Raw genomic sequence first — 14836 nt, 5'->3', positions numbered from 1 at the left:
ACACACAATGTAGGAAGAGATTGTGCTCAACATGATTCGATTAATCAGCTGTTGATGTACATATACACTGAGTAAAACCACAAAACGTTGGTAAACTAACTCCTATTCAACAGCAACTGCTCCTGTTCTATAACTAACAAACTAGCAGAGTTGACCGAACTGAAACAGACTCCCTAACTGAACTAACATGTTGTTGCTGGACTCTGTACAGTGCTATTGCCGCTGAAAACTGCCAGTTAACCTGAAAACGGTGCGTCATATTTGACGTGCTCCTTAAAAATAGTTCTTTTAAGTACATTATCATTATCCTAATTAGTAAAGAAATTTGTGCAATAAATGAATAATGCTAAATTTTGGAGCATTCCCAAGGGCAGCTCTTTGTATAGGAAAAATGATTAGTGTTATCTAATTATTTATTTTTATAATGATTAGATTATATAAATATATTTGCATTCAGATGTCCTTGCAAATAGTACTATGGTATGCAGCAAACAAGATGGAGAAAAATGAGTCATCACCGAGCACTACTACATAACATGCTTTATATACCGGTTTATCACTGCCGGTTCACCAAAAACCGGCATTGATACAATTGCCACTGCTGGTTTATAAAGAAAATAACATCACTGCCAGTTTTAGAAAACAACCAGCAGTGATAAGTTATTATCACTACCGGCTCGTATTGTACAACGTCAATGATAGGTTTTAGTGCCGGTTCAAGAAAACACACGGCAGAGAAGCCTAGCCCCAGACCTGAATTTTTCATCCAATGCAGTCGAACTAGAGTTCACATCTGCGTCTGTAGCTTTTTCAATCCCCCTGGTCTCTTCCGCCTGCTAGCTCCAAATTTTTCTAAGTTCACGTCCGAGCTTATCCTCTCTCTCCCCCAACCCACCACTCCCTCTCTCTCTCTCTCCTCAGCCACCATGCCGATGCCAGATCCCTGGGAGTGAGGGCCGGATCTACTGCAGGGCTGGCCAGATCTACAGCGGGGGCGAGGGCTGGGGCACATTGGGCAGCTCAACCTCCTGCACCGAGAAGTTCACCTCGCGGCGTCATCGGTGCAGGTGCAGCTCGGGGAGTTCATGTGGCACCACGTGGAGCTCCGGCGCGCGTTGCCGGGGGCCGGCGCAGCAGCCAAGCCGCTCCACCACACGCAGGCACTGATCCTTGTGTTCTTCGCCATGGGCCCGCATTGTGCGTCCGTCACCACGGACGGCAACAACGGCAGCGTGCTCCTGCTCTGCGTCAGCTCTTCCGTGTGGGTCACCGAGAGCTCCGTCGTCACCGTGTCCGTCGGCGGCATCCCGCGGCTGGTGTTCAGGACCACGCAGGCGTCGCTCCTCTCCAAGGTGCCACTCAGTGTCGCCGTGTCGCTCTTCGATGAGGGCCACAGCGGGGGGGGGGGGGGGGGGAGGGGCGCCGTCAATGGCGGTGTCGTGATTGAGGAGTGGCAGTTTGATGTTGAATTTTGGCTTCCAGTGAATTTTGGCTTTAGTGTCGAATCAGTTTGATGTTGAAGTTAGTTTGCTTTAGTTCATAGCTCCAGTTGAATGAATCAACTCCCGTGACGATGCCAGTGATTGTGGTGTGTTCTGTGGCAGCGGCCTTTGTGCCACCGTGTTTCTTATGCAGAGCGGAGCAAGGCCAAACCGACGCGGCGGAGTGCACTGACGCGCGGTGATTTATTTATTTATTTTGTTTCCTAAAAATAATAACACTACTAATGGACAACGGCCAGAATTGATAGCCATCCAACTATCACTGCCCGTTACGTACTGTCGATTCTAAAACTGGCAGTGAAAGCCAGTTTGAAACTGACAGTGTTAGGCTATTCTATAGTAGTGAAGTATAATGCTTGGAAATAAGTCATTGGGAATAATTATCCTCAACGAGGTTGTTGTAGATGATAGTTTTGGCTACGCCATTAACTCCAAGGCACCAATTAATTGCAAGAGTATCCCTTTGGCGTTAACATTCCCAAGGGTGTTGGTACCATCCCAACGATTTTTTTTCTCTTGCTGTTTATTGCATTTCTTGTAGTGGGGGATCCCAAGCAATGATATGTCGCTATCATAGAACCAGTGAAAGCAGGCGAAGTGTTGCAGACGGTTTCTTAGGACCCATCATTGACAAAATACCCTCAGATGGTTGATAAGACAAACGTGTCTGTAACATGATCGCCGCCTAGTGTGCCATAACTCACATATGGTTTTTACAAATCTGTTTGTTTCTATCGTACAGACACAGACGGATTTTCTAAAAAAAAACGTATGTGATATTGTCATAGACGATTTCTTTTAAGATCCGTTTGTGTTTCTAAAAATCCGTATGTAGTTAAAGACTCGGGTACTGTTTTAAATTTGACACATCACTCTTTGGCTTCCTATATACACAAACCGCTCGTCTCCCCTCACTTTTTGGCTACCCATACACACAACCGCTCGTCTCCCCTCACTCACCGAATATAAAGCGATGAGGAATTCATCTTCCTTGCTCTTCTCATTGCCATCCGAGCCCATTCTGCGATGGTTAGCTAGGGTTTTTTTCCGCGTCGGAGGAGCAAGATCTAGGCGCCGAATCCCTTTCCCTGCACTAAGGTGAGTAACGTAGGGTTTTCATCGCAGTTTTGTTAAGGTTTGTTAGGGTTTGCTTCAATCTGTGTAACTGAGGGTAATGTAGTGTTTGTGTCTCCTAGATCTATAATGTCTTTATTCACTACTATTAGACGCTGATAGGATGGGGTTGTCCCTATGCCTGCTTCCAAGGTGCAGATGCTTGGCATCGATTTCGGTCATGTGAACTATGTGTTCTTCATTGCTATGAAGGGCACCACTGTGGACCCAGTTTTTGCTGTGAATCGTGTTCTACATTCTGTTCTTACAGATGAAAATTTCTCTATTGTTGTTCATCACAATGGAGACATTTTCATGAACTATAAGAATGGTTTGAACGCATATTTCTTGCTTAACCATTGCTAGTGATTTGACAGTAATGCAGTTTGATTCTGGCATATGACTGAGTTAGTCAGGATGGAGCCTGATCCGAATGACAGCGAGATGATGTTTGGGTTGACATTGTACTGAAACGCAGGTGGCTGAGATAATATCAATCATTTCATCCTTCTAGAAGACAGCACCATCCAATGATGCAATCATCTCGTCCTTCTAGAAGACAACGTCTCCAATGATGTCAATCATCTCATCCTTCTGGAAGACGGCGTTTATGATGTCAATCTTCTTGTCCTTCTAGAAGACCGCACGATTAGGGATTGTGCAGAGCTAGCTAGGTTTATGTTTTGAATAATGTGTGATGTGCAAAACAATGTGTGATGTTCTTATTATTTGTGATGATGTTCTAAACAATGTGTGATGTTCTTATTCACTACCAAAAAAATTGGCCTTCTATGACAAAGCCAAAATGTCATTGTATGTCTAATTTTTGTCATAAAATACCTTTTGTGATGAAAAACGACTGTCATGCGAGTCGTCATATATCGACCATCACTAAATGTACCTTGTGACATTTTTTACAAAATTCATCACAAAATGTCATAATTTTTTATGACAGTGGTCTAGATGTCATAATATATGCATATTTTATGATGCAAAAATATGTCACAAAAGGGTGGTCAACTTGTCACAAATAGCTCCATTTCATCACAAAAGGTGGGCTAGGTAATCATGGTTAAGGTTTTTTTGCGACGAAATGCAATGTGTCATAATATATATTCACATTTTGTGATGCAGAAATATTTCACAGAATGGTGTGCTCCATTGTCACAGATATCTCTATTTCATCACTAAAGGTGAGCCATGTAACCATGGTTAAGGTATTTTATGATAAAAACTGCCATCTACAAAGAATTGCAGATAGACACTGTGATAAATGTTTGATAAATTATATATAACAAATATTCAAGAATTTTATAGGGTATAATTAATCTCATCATAAAGAGATCATCATGGTACAATCAATCATTCTTACAATTAACCCTACCAAACACGAAACCTACATGACATACACCAGAACAGAGCTATCTACTTCCTTCAGTTTCTTGACCTCCAAGTTCTGAAATGCACATGAGTCTTAGCAAAAACAAATGCATGAAGTCTTGAAATTGAAAGGTCAGAGCAAAGTCAATCTGGGACTATGGGCACAATACAAGGATACATTGCCTTATTTTCTAGCTGTAGTAAAATGGCTAAAGAACTAATGCACATTGGTATTTTAAAAAAAGTGCTTACAAGTCAAATGTTGTCAACACCGCCAAGCACAACAGCAGCCAGCTTGGAACATAAGGGGTTCCACACCTTTGTACTCAACCTTTGTCCTATCCTTGTTTTGCATTACCCAAATAAGATATATGCTGATTGTGGTTGCTAATTTGCATACTCGATGTACAGAAATAAGAGAGCTACTGAAATTAAAGATGATCATGTCAGATTCAGGATATATATGGACTTGCACTTTACACAACAAATCAATTTTATCTTGCATATGCTGCATATACATATATGAAAAAAGAGATGCACTTCAATAATAGTAAGCATATTCTTAGCTATTTAGTGTGCTTACACTAGCCACTTTATTCTCTGAACTATGCACAAATTTAGAGCATTAACACTAAGGTTTCTACTAGCACAACAATTCACTTAACAGTCAAATGGTTGACAAGCAGTAATTTCCCGATTTTACACTATGTATCTACTACAAACAGAGTCAAAGCAAGAACTGATCATTATACAGGCCAAATAGTTATCCAAAATGAATTTCCCTACCAATATGAGAAAACATCAGTGCCTTGTTACCGACTAATTGTGGATACTTACACGTCATGTTAATAGCTGAAGTTGGAAAACAATGGAGTACATGGTGACCATGCCCTTTCCCCACAACACGTTTGAGGTGGTTAATCACATCTACAGCGATGCCATTAATGCGAATCGTATTGGCTCATTGGTACATATAGCCATTCGAATAGATATAAAAGTTCACATAGATATAGTACAAATTCTGAAATTAGCACATAGTAGCTGACTAATTAGGTTACAGAGTACAACGGCACGAATATTATGCATATCTTAGGTGCTTGCAATTGGAATGTTCGCACAGATAACGTTTAACTTAGATATATTTTACAGGTCATAACTTAGGACAACATCATATTTAGAGGGGTCCAATAAAAGAAAAGAAAAAATAAAGAAGGGAAAAGAATTGAGTGATGTATACATAGTAATATGCAGGAAATCATATTTAGATCCTCATGGTAGAAAAATATCTAGTTGCATCAAGTTTATTTTCAAACAGAATTAGCAGGTTCACATTAGAAACCACAAGCTACAACTTTGCAGGAAATCATTTAATGTTGTAGGAAAACTATAAACTGAAAACACATGCAAATTCAGGTTAGCTATTTCTTGTGTGACAATATTCATCCAAGTCCTAGCAATGAATCATATGCCTGTCTTGGCTGTTGATTATGAAAAAGAACAATCTTAAAATAGGTTGTTATGTCACATTTATATCTTTGCACTCATCCCATTTGTCTTCCAACTCTTTAGTTAAGTAACAAAATATAAATTAGCTAACAAAAGAGTCGATTACAAGGCAATATTACGTATATATGTAGTGTTGGTACAACATTTTAATTTTTGACATATCATGTTTGCAGAAAGAGGCTCATCGAACCATATGCAAAAAAAGAAAAATAGGTACCTAAAATTACAGTTTTGGTAATGTTTGCTTGCACTTTTGAATGACGATTATGAGATCCTATGGACCTCCTGGTATTTAGTTGCATTCCCTGAAGAACAATCCATTTCCTACAGTAATTAACATCATCTACTCATATGAAGTGTATGAGTGGTCATTTATGTGTGTATAGATCTAAGCATTGAAGCATTCATTAAGTAAATTGCATTGAACATTTATATATTTGATTTGAATTTCGTTAACACTTACATGCAAATTAATGTTGTGAACTACACATAGTAACACATATGCACGAAGAAGTTTCTCGTGGGCATTTCATCAAACACATGCAGCGCGTGGCCAACATCCCACAGCCTCATGTATACAGGTACCAGCTGTGGAGCAAGGATGAGGTACGCCGTCATCATGCTGCCCGGGCTTCAGGCTGCATCCATCTACGCCGGGCTGCTACGTCAAAACCTGCACACGTTGCCGTCCACCACCGCCGCCGTAGACTGGGAAGGGCACCATGCCGGACTCGATTTGCTGGACGTCGACCTCGAGGTTCTTGAAGTGGCTGAGGACCTCGTCAACCGTCCTACCGGGGATGGCCCGCACCACCTTTTCCTAGTGCAGGCAGCGCAGGTCGACCCTAGTGAGCGCCCACTCGAACTGCTTGTAGGGTTAGAAGAGACCTTCCTCCGGGGAGGCAAGTGGCACCTCGATGAAGTGCAGGTACTCTAGAGGGGGGAGCTGGCCGAGGCCGGAGGAGGGGGCAGTGACCACGCTAGGGTTTGGTGGTGGTGGCTCTTGCCTGGTCGTGGAGGAGCTCGTCGCCATCGGCCGTCCCTCGCTCGATGGAGAGAGAGAAAGAGGGGGGGGGGGATAAATCCACCGGGCCGGCAGCTGGCTCCTTCCCCTTGCCCTTGCTATGGTGTTGCCCCTCTCCCTCCCTTGCAGCCCCTCTCCCTAGAGGATGCTCCCTGTCAAACATACCATCTGTCACCATTGCACAGGAGGCGGCCGACAAGATGGAGAGAAGATGCGAGAGAAAGGAATGGAGGTGGGGGAGTTGCTGGAGGAGGGGGTCGACACTACCGGCGGGTAGGTGGAGGGAGGCGCAGGACTGCAGGAGAGCCGCCACCATCACAGGGATGAGAAAGGGTCAGGAATGATGGAAATTTTGGGTGGAATGGGGTTTCGGTCGCGTGCGAGGCCGACGCAGGGTGTGTTTTGGGCCAGTCAATGGCGGTCAACGGCGGGATTTCAAATTTGGCTTAAAATTTTTAAGCGGTAGGATTTTTTACCGGGGTCCACCGATAGTAGCGAAGTAATGTAGAGTATGTGTGACATAGAATACTTAGTCATAATAGACCAAATATTTAATGACATCTTCAGAATCATCACTAAAAACATTTTATAGCGTTATAGAATATCCTCCCACGAATTGACATCAGGTTGGTGGATTTTCTGACGATTTCATTGCGGCTTTTGTGACAATATCTATACTTTTGTCATATATAGTTGTGACACTTTCAATTTTATGATGACAATATTTTCACCATCATAATATGATACAATACATGATGAGAATGGCAGTCATCAAAAGGGTTTTCGTCCTAAAAAGATAGATTTTTTTTAGTGATTATTTGTGATATGTAAATGCATGTGATGTTGTTTAATTTGTATATCATGAAGTGTGTATGCTATATCATGAGGGTAGCTATGAAGCAAAATAGCTTCTCAGGGGGGAAAGGGTCATAGAGACAGTTTTTCAAAAAAATCCGTATGTGACACTTTATATAGACAGGTTTCAACAAAAATCATATGTGACCCTTACTACTCATAGACGTTTTTTTAGAAAATCCATTCGTGACCCTTACTACTCATAGACGGTTTTTTTAAAATCCGTCTGTGTGTATCTCTGTTATAGACAGAGTTGTAACCGTTTGTAACAAGATTGATATCATAGATACTTTTGCAGAGATAAAACTCATAATCATCTGTAATATTTGAGGTAGCATGTTCTTTTCCCATATCTGAAGAGTAATTATTAGTCTTGGAATTCTTTGCCCATAATCAGGTGGCGAAACAATTTAGGTCAACTATGACGATCCGTGCACAGTGGTGCTATTTCTTGTTGCGATGGATCGATTAACTTGATCACCAGCCGTCGCCTACCCCGTAAGCACCTCTAGCTACGTAGAAGGCTCCATCAGCATTTGCATCTACATTAGCATCGAGATCGAGACACATGCATGTGAATAAAATTAGTTTGCATGTGCATGAAGGACCACGGCAGGCCGATAGTTCCACGAATCCTTTAAAAAATTAACTAGTTGTTGGTTAATATACTCCAAAAGATGGTGTCACAGAGGACCATGCGGGCGAGCAGTCTGACGAAACTGAAGGCAAGCCTGGTACTGTCCTTGGTCTGGCAACAGTTGGCCGAAGGCGGAAGAGGCGGGAAGACTGGTCTGTAGCTGACGTACGCTACCAAAGGCGCAACATTACTACTTTGGCGTAATTTTGTGTAATACGTTAAGTGAATACAAAACATGTAAATCGTGTATGCGGACTGGCGGGAGATATAAGCCAGCCGGGGGAAAACACTTGGGATCATCGATGAAAATAGAGCATGTGCAATGACCATGCCGGTCTTGCTGCTACCCTCCCGGATCCCCTTTTCCATCTGATTTCTTCTTGAATTCGCGCTCCAATCTTCTTCATCTATTCTTCCTCCACTCCAGTCTATTCTTCGATCGGGCTATCTCGCACTGGTTTGTAACAGAAGGCAACTGTCTCAAGCTTTCTTATCTAAAAGTACCTTCATTTTTACAAGATCAACTATCCTAATGCTGCTAATGTATCTCTCCCCTGCTGGTCAAACACTAGAAAGCGATCATTAGTACCACCTCTCTGTTCTTAAATAGATATCGTTTTAAAATATGTGCAATCAAATTTTAAAAATATTGATATTAATACACACAAAATTGCTAGGATTCGACACATGCAAATGATATGAGTAGATTCGCTATGAAAAATATTTTCATCTTTACTATATAAAGCACGAGTTAGTTCATGTGTCACCTCTTCCCATTACTCTCCTCCCATCTAATAAAAATTTTTAAAATTTGAATAAATTACCTACTTTTATCATCTATCCTCGTCCTCCAGCAATTTTATTAGATGGGAGAAGAAAATAAAAAAATTAGAAAAAAATTAGCGAATAATCTCCTTCTTTATTTTCTGATCCCATATAAAATCAAATAATAGCATCGCTCCCAACATATTCATTCAACGACGCTCTCATGGCACATCCATATCTTCATACCTTGAGTTTGTGTTTGATGTTACCGTGTTCAATGTTTGTGTTTTATTGCAACGCACAGGAGCTTAGCTAATATGATTTTATATTTAACAAATTTCACTAATAAATAATTATAAAAGAGTAGTGTTAAAACATGAATACATGTCGATGTTCTAAACGACAAGTAAAAAAGAACAGATATAGTACTTCGCTCATCTTGCAAGTAACAAATGCAGCCCTACATGTATACCACCTTCCTATGTATATATCTCTCAATAATTATTTTATATATCAAAATATATATCTACACCAAATAAGGCTTACACAAACCCATAATTTAATTGTTCCAAGAAATCATATTTATCAATAAGTATCTCACCATCAATCTCCTTCCTCCTGCTCTTCTTCCTCATCATGCTCCTGCTTCCCCTACTCTAATTGTCCTCTCCAGCCATATGACATGAGCAACCTTGTTTGCTCTCAAGTCCCAACAAGTCAAGCTCAAGTACACTGATCAACAGTTAAACACCACCCTTGAGCTTAATTAATCTAGCTTGCAAATTAGACCTAGCGTAGCCTATTACACGCACACAAGCATGGCATGCATGCATTACTAGCTAGCTTGCTGGTTCTACTTATATATATCTATCTCCTTACAATCTCAACATCCTCACCTAAGGCCGCCCTATATATGCATAAGAAGGCATGAGCACACTACTACATAAATCCTTATATATATCGGTCCATCACTGTCGGTTCTTAATAAACTGGTAGTAATAGGAAATCACTACTGGTTCATAAGTCGCGCGGGAAAATTATAGTTATAGTAGCTTACGAACCGACAGTGATAAGAGTATCACTGCCGACCGTTGGCTTGAGCCGACAGTGATATCCTGCTCCATCTTCACTACCGGTTTAATCCACCGATCGACAGTGATAGCAGGGCATCACTGCCGGTTTGTTATATGAGTCGGCAGTGATGTCTTGACTATATAAAAATCGTCCTCTCCTTTCTCAAGTTCGAGCACACAATAGAGAGGAGCTCTGTTTGTTCGGTGACGGCTATTTTTGATCACCAAGTTTTAGAGATTTCAAAATTTTGAGGAGCCAGCAGTGAAGAGGGTTTCTGCAGTAATGGCACGACGTTGTCGAGCGAGGGCGTGAGGTCCAGCAAGAGCCTGATATCAAGGACCCTGAAGAGCTGCATGTCCGGGTTGATCAGCCGGAGCGCCGGCGCCGGCGAGGCCCGGGCCGCGCCGGTGGCGGGGTGCTTCCCAGTGTACGTGGGGCCGGAGCGGGAGCGCTTCGTGGTGCGCGCCGAGTGCGCAGGCCACCGCTCTTTCGCCGCCTCCTCGACGACGCCGAGCGCGAGTACGGCTACGCGACACGGGGCTGCTCGCGCTGCCCAGCTGCGACGTCGGCCAGTTCCTTGACGTCCTGTGGCACATGGAGCACGACGAGGACGGCAACGATGACGATGGCGAGATCCCCGCAGCCGTGCTGTCGCCGATTTAATTGCGGCCTGCGGAAAGGCAGCAAGGGCCGCGCCGCGGGGTACCGGATGCTGAGCCCGAGGTCTTCTCCGGTGGTTGCTCGGAGGTGGCCTGGAGCTGGAGGGAGGTGAGCACAAAGAAATTAGACACGTGCGCACAAGATCATACAGTTAGTTACCACATGAGCTTATGATGCTAATCAGGTTATCAGGATTCATATGAATATAATGGTGCCTAATTTACTGCTCTGATGATATGCATGCAACTGGATCCCCACACCTGTTATTTAGGAATATTCCTGCATTTTCTTTTGAATCTCCATTTTTTATCATTATTTTTGTACTCCTTGTGTAGTTACTCTCATATCCCATAACAAAAGGGTATGCAAATAGAGTATATGAGTACACATATATAAGACTATCCATGTATTACATATGCTTATTATTTTGACGGTGGTATGCATGATTTCTAATTTCTATGCGCAAACCGGAAGGTACTACAAAAACCGGCTAAAAAATATATGGAGTCCATAGCTATATACAACACACGACCCACCCACTATTCTGCGCGCAAGCACGCACCCCAAAGTTACCACATCTAAATTAACTAGGATTATTTATACCATGACAAATGAATTACTGCCGATCTGAATTTATTTTTCTAAAGAAATCCAAATACCTTTAAACAGAGGCTTTTGAACCGCGCCCATCTCTGTGTAGTCGCGCCTGTCGTCGCCGCTCCGGCCTCGGTCGCGGTCGCCGGGGCCGAACACGCTGCACTTGCGCAAGCTCTGGCCAGGGTAAGATGTGCATCTGCACCCTGGCGACTCAAAGGTCTACAAGACTAAGACATGTTACACCCTGCTCCATGGCTGGACCGATGGCCCGCCGCACCACCAAGCGAAGTCAACCGGGACAGCCTAGCTAGCTCCCCTCAGGGTCAAGCTGTTCTTTTGATTCTCCGGCACGGCAAGACCAGGACGCTGCTCCTCTTCCGCTCGGGGTGCCTGGACACCGACGCTACCCGGCCGGCCTTTCTGTCCTGCCGAAGAAGAGAACCGGCCTCCAGCATCTCCTCGTTGGCTGCCCACGCTTGGCCGGCGGCCTCTGGGCTAACGTCGTCTTTCCTGGACGTGGCCATGGCGCCCCTCGTGCCTTGCATCACGTCCTGCTGTCGGCCTCATCTCTCCTCCAACATGCGACGGTTGCGCCACGCTGTCCTCCTCTTCCTCCTCTAGGTGATCTGGAAAAGCAGAAACTAACCGTACGTGTATGGGGTGTTCAACGGCGACTGCCTAGACACAAGGAGGCTCGTCCTTGCCCTCCTCGACAACCTCCTCCGTCGTCTCTGGGATCACCCTGTGCTCCCGGAAGCTAGGCCCCTTGCTTGCTTGGTGTGACTCTGTGGCTTATGAAAATTAACCCTAAGATGTAGAAGTGCTCCCCTACCTCTCATTCGCGAACCTCTGTGCCTGCTTGACTCATGTTCACAACTCGCCCCGCTCGGGTAAGCGTTTTGTCGTCCGTTGATTTATGAAAAAAAAAAACAAGCTCAATATATATAGGAGTGTCATTCAGTGAAATAACTCAAATTTCAAATCATTCGCTTGCTTCAAACTACTCATGCTATGGATATGGGAGCATCAAGCAGGAATTAAAATTTCACCTAAATTTCGGTGAGATTTTGCGAATTTCGGAGGGAACGAAATATCTAATTTTAGAATTTTCTTTCACTGACATGTGAACTCACAAAGTAGAGGACGAAAAATGACCGAAATTTTAGCAAAATTTTGTTATTTTCACTGGTGAACGAAAAAATTGTAAAACGAAAATGAAATCCCTGGCATCAAGTCCATTACTTTGGGATTTCGGGGGCTGTATTTGAAATTTGAGTTGATTTGGATTAAACCAGATTATATCAAAGGTTTACAATCCTAATCAGTTTGCCTCAACAATGATGTGTATCAGCCCAAAAACATGAGTTTTTTTAATTGTAAATAGTGATAAATATCTCAATTATGCATTTATATGTTTTCTTAGGTTATTTGAATATTTTAGCGATTTTAAAGTGCATTTCATATGAAAGAATTTTGGGAACATGCAATTTATATCTATACTCCTATAAAATACACGAGTTGTGGCAGAATCGGAGGCTAAAATTCAAAATTAGACAACATACCTGAGCGTATTTACCGAAATAGATAACATGCAGTTGTATTTATTAATTTAGCATTCGTATTCGGCGCACAGTGTACCGAAAATGAATTTTCGGTATACCATGTGCCGAAAATAGACTGTATTCGGCACACGGTGTGCCAAATACGGGAAACAGTGCCGTATTCGGCACACTGTGTGCAGAAAATGGTTTTTTCGGTACACGGTCATGTCGCGCCTGCTTTTTCGATACACGGTCATGTCGGTATCGAAAAATATTTTTTGGCACACGGTGTGCCGAATACGATACTGTTGCCCGTATTCGGCACACCATATGCCGATAATGGTTTTTTCGGTACACGGTTTACCAAAAATCCATTTTTGATACACCGTGCGTCGAATACGAATGCTAAATTAATAAATATGACTACATGTTGTCTATTTCAGCAAATACGCTCATATATATTGTCTAATTTTGGATTTTTGCCGACGATCTCCATTATCCACCCGAGTTGATCAAACGGTTATCATATGAAATTCTCCCTGTTTTGTCCCATTATTTTCGAATCACGGTTGGTCTCCTACCTGTTAATCACACCCCTTTCCTTAATCTCCCCTCGTTAATCACGGTGTGCATCCTTTAATTTACTTCTCATCCGGATGCGCACAAACGGAACCACCCTGCTCCGCACGAACGCGCTGCCTACTCACCCACCACCGAGCCGCCATCCTGGTCCGCCTGCGCACTCCCGTCTCCATCTCCTAACACCGCAACAAGGATTGCCACAACCCTGGTCCGCAACCACCATGCCGTTGCCTGGTCCTCTGGCGCGCCCTGGCCTCCATCTCCAGTCGCCGCATCAATGAACACTGCCGCCATGGACCGCAACCACTGCATTGACCCCCGGTCTGCCTACGCGGTTCCTCCTCCATCGCCTGACGTCGTATCCAGGACGCGTGCACTCCCCCTTCGCACGCCTCCTCGCTGCAGTTGCGGTAGGCGGGTGCGCGCGGCCCTAACTGATGTCCGAATCATCGCAGTTCCTCACTGAAAGGTCATGTACGTGGAATCCAACGGAAATGGAGGTGAGTTCACTCTATTTTCTCAATGCCCTGTCCGCGCCTCCATCGCCTCCAGCCCGTCGGTTGCCCAATCCAGCGTCCCCTTCACTCAAGGCCACCGAAGCCAACCTCGATGGTGTCGACGATGGTTCCCACGCCACCCTCTCCATCAGGCACGCCGTCCCCCAACCACTCCGGCACTGTCATCACCTCTAGTCCCCTCTGCTCTGTTGGATCTGGCATCCCCAAACCCGGATACATGATCTCTCTCTCTCTCTCTCTCTCTCTCTCTCTCTCTCTCTCTCAACCTAAGCAGAACCCTTCCTAAATTGCATCCATGATAGGCCTCGGTGGCAGCCACCACCGCTTGCCTCGTGGCCAGCACCGAGACATAGGCATCCACCACCATGCGTCCCGGGTCAACCTCCCACAACCAGCGTGGCCACTGGTATGCATCAGAACTTCATGTATTTTTCCCCTTTTCTATTTTGAAGAACTTTGAGTTTGTAGAGGGTTCCCGAGATTGACTTTGTTTGAATGATTCAGCTGTGGATGAGCTGCTGGAAGCGTAGGGATTTTGTTGTTGCTTGGTTTGGTTGAAGATTTATGAGTTGTTTACCAATTTGATGCCCTCTTTGTTGGCTAAATCACCCTGCTTCCCCATTAGTGTGTGATTGGATTAACAAATTTTAAAAGAATTAAGGTGGATTCGTTAATCCATAGCTATTTCTTATTCACCTATCTGTGAGTATTTATTTTACGTTGTGGCTATTATAGTATTATTGAACCTCAAGATAGCGTGCTACATGGGATGTGGTAATGTTTTTGCTTTGAAGTTGCTAGGTTATAGGTCTGAGTAAAGGTTGATGAACTAAATAGGCTAGGATCCACACATGTTTCTATATTGACAGTCTCAAGTGACGATATGAGCAAGTGATGATATGAGCAAGTGTTTGTATTTATTTCCATGGACCATGTTCAGTTTCATTTCAGCTATTCAGCAATAGTGGACTTAATTTCAATGCTTTTGGGGTATTTCTCATTATCTCATAAGCTTCTAGATGACCTTTTTTAGGTTTAATTGAATAGGACTTTTCGCTTGAGGTAGTATGTGATTTCGTTCT

The 14836-nt window shown here is 43.5% G+C and overlaps 1 pseudogene; it reads left to right on the top strand.

Moving 5' to 3' along the window:
- Positions 1-6102: 6102 nt before the first annotated feature.
- LOC133885090 (uncharacterized) lies at positions 6103-10628 on the top strand (annotated as a pseudogene).
- The last annotated feature ends 4208 nt before the right edge of the window (positions 10629-14836 follow it).

The sequence above is a fragment of the Phragmites australis genome, chromosome 11 (assembly GCF_958298935.1).
Source record: "Phragmites australis chromosome 11, lpPhrAust1.1, whole genome shotgun sequence".
NCBI lineage: Eukaryota > Viridiplantae > Streptophyta > Magnoliopsida > Poales > Poaceae > Phragmites > Phragmites australis.
Note: the sequence above shows the minus strand (reverse complement) of the source record. Positions and strands in the feature narration are given on the sequence as shown.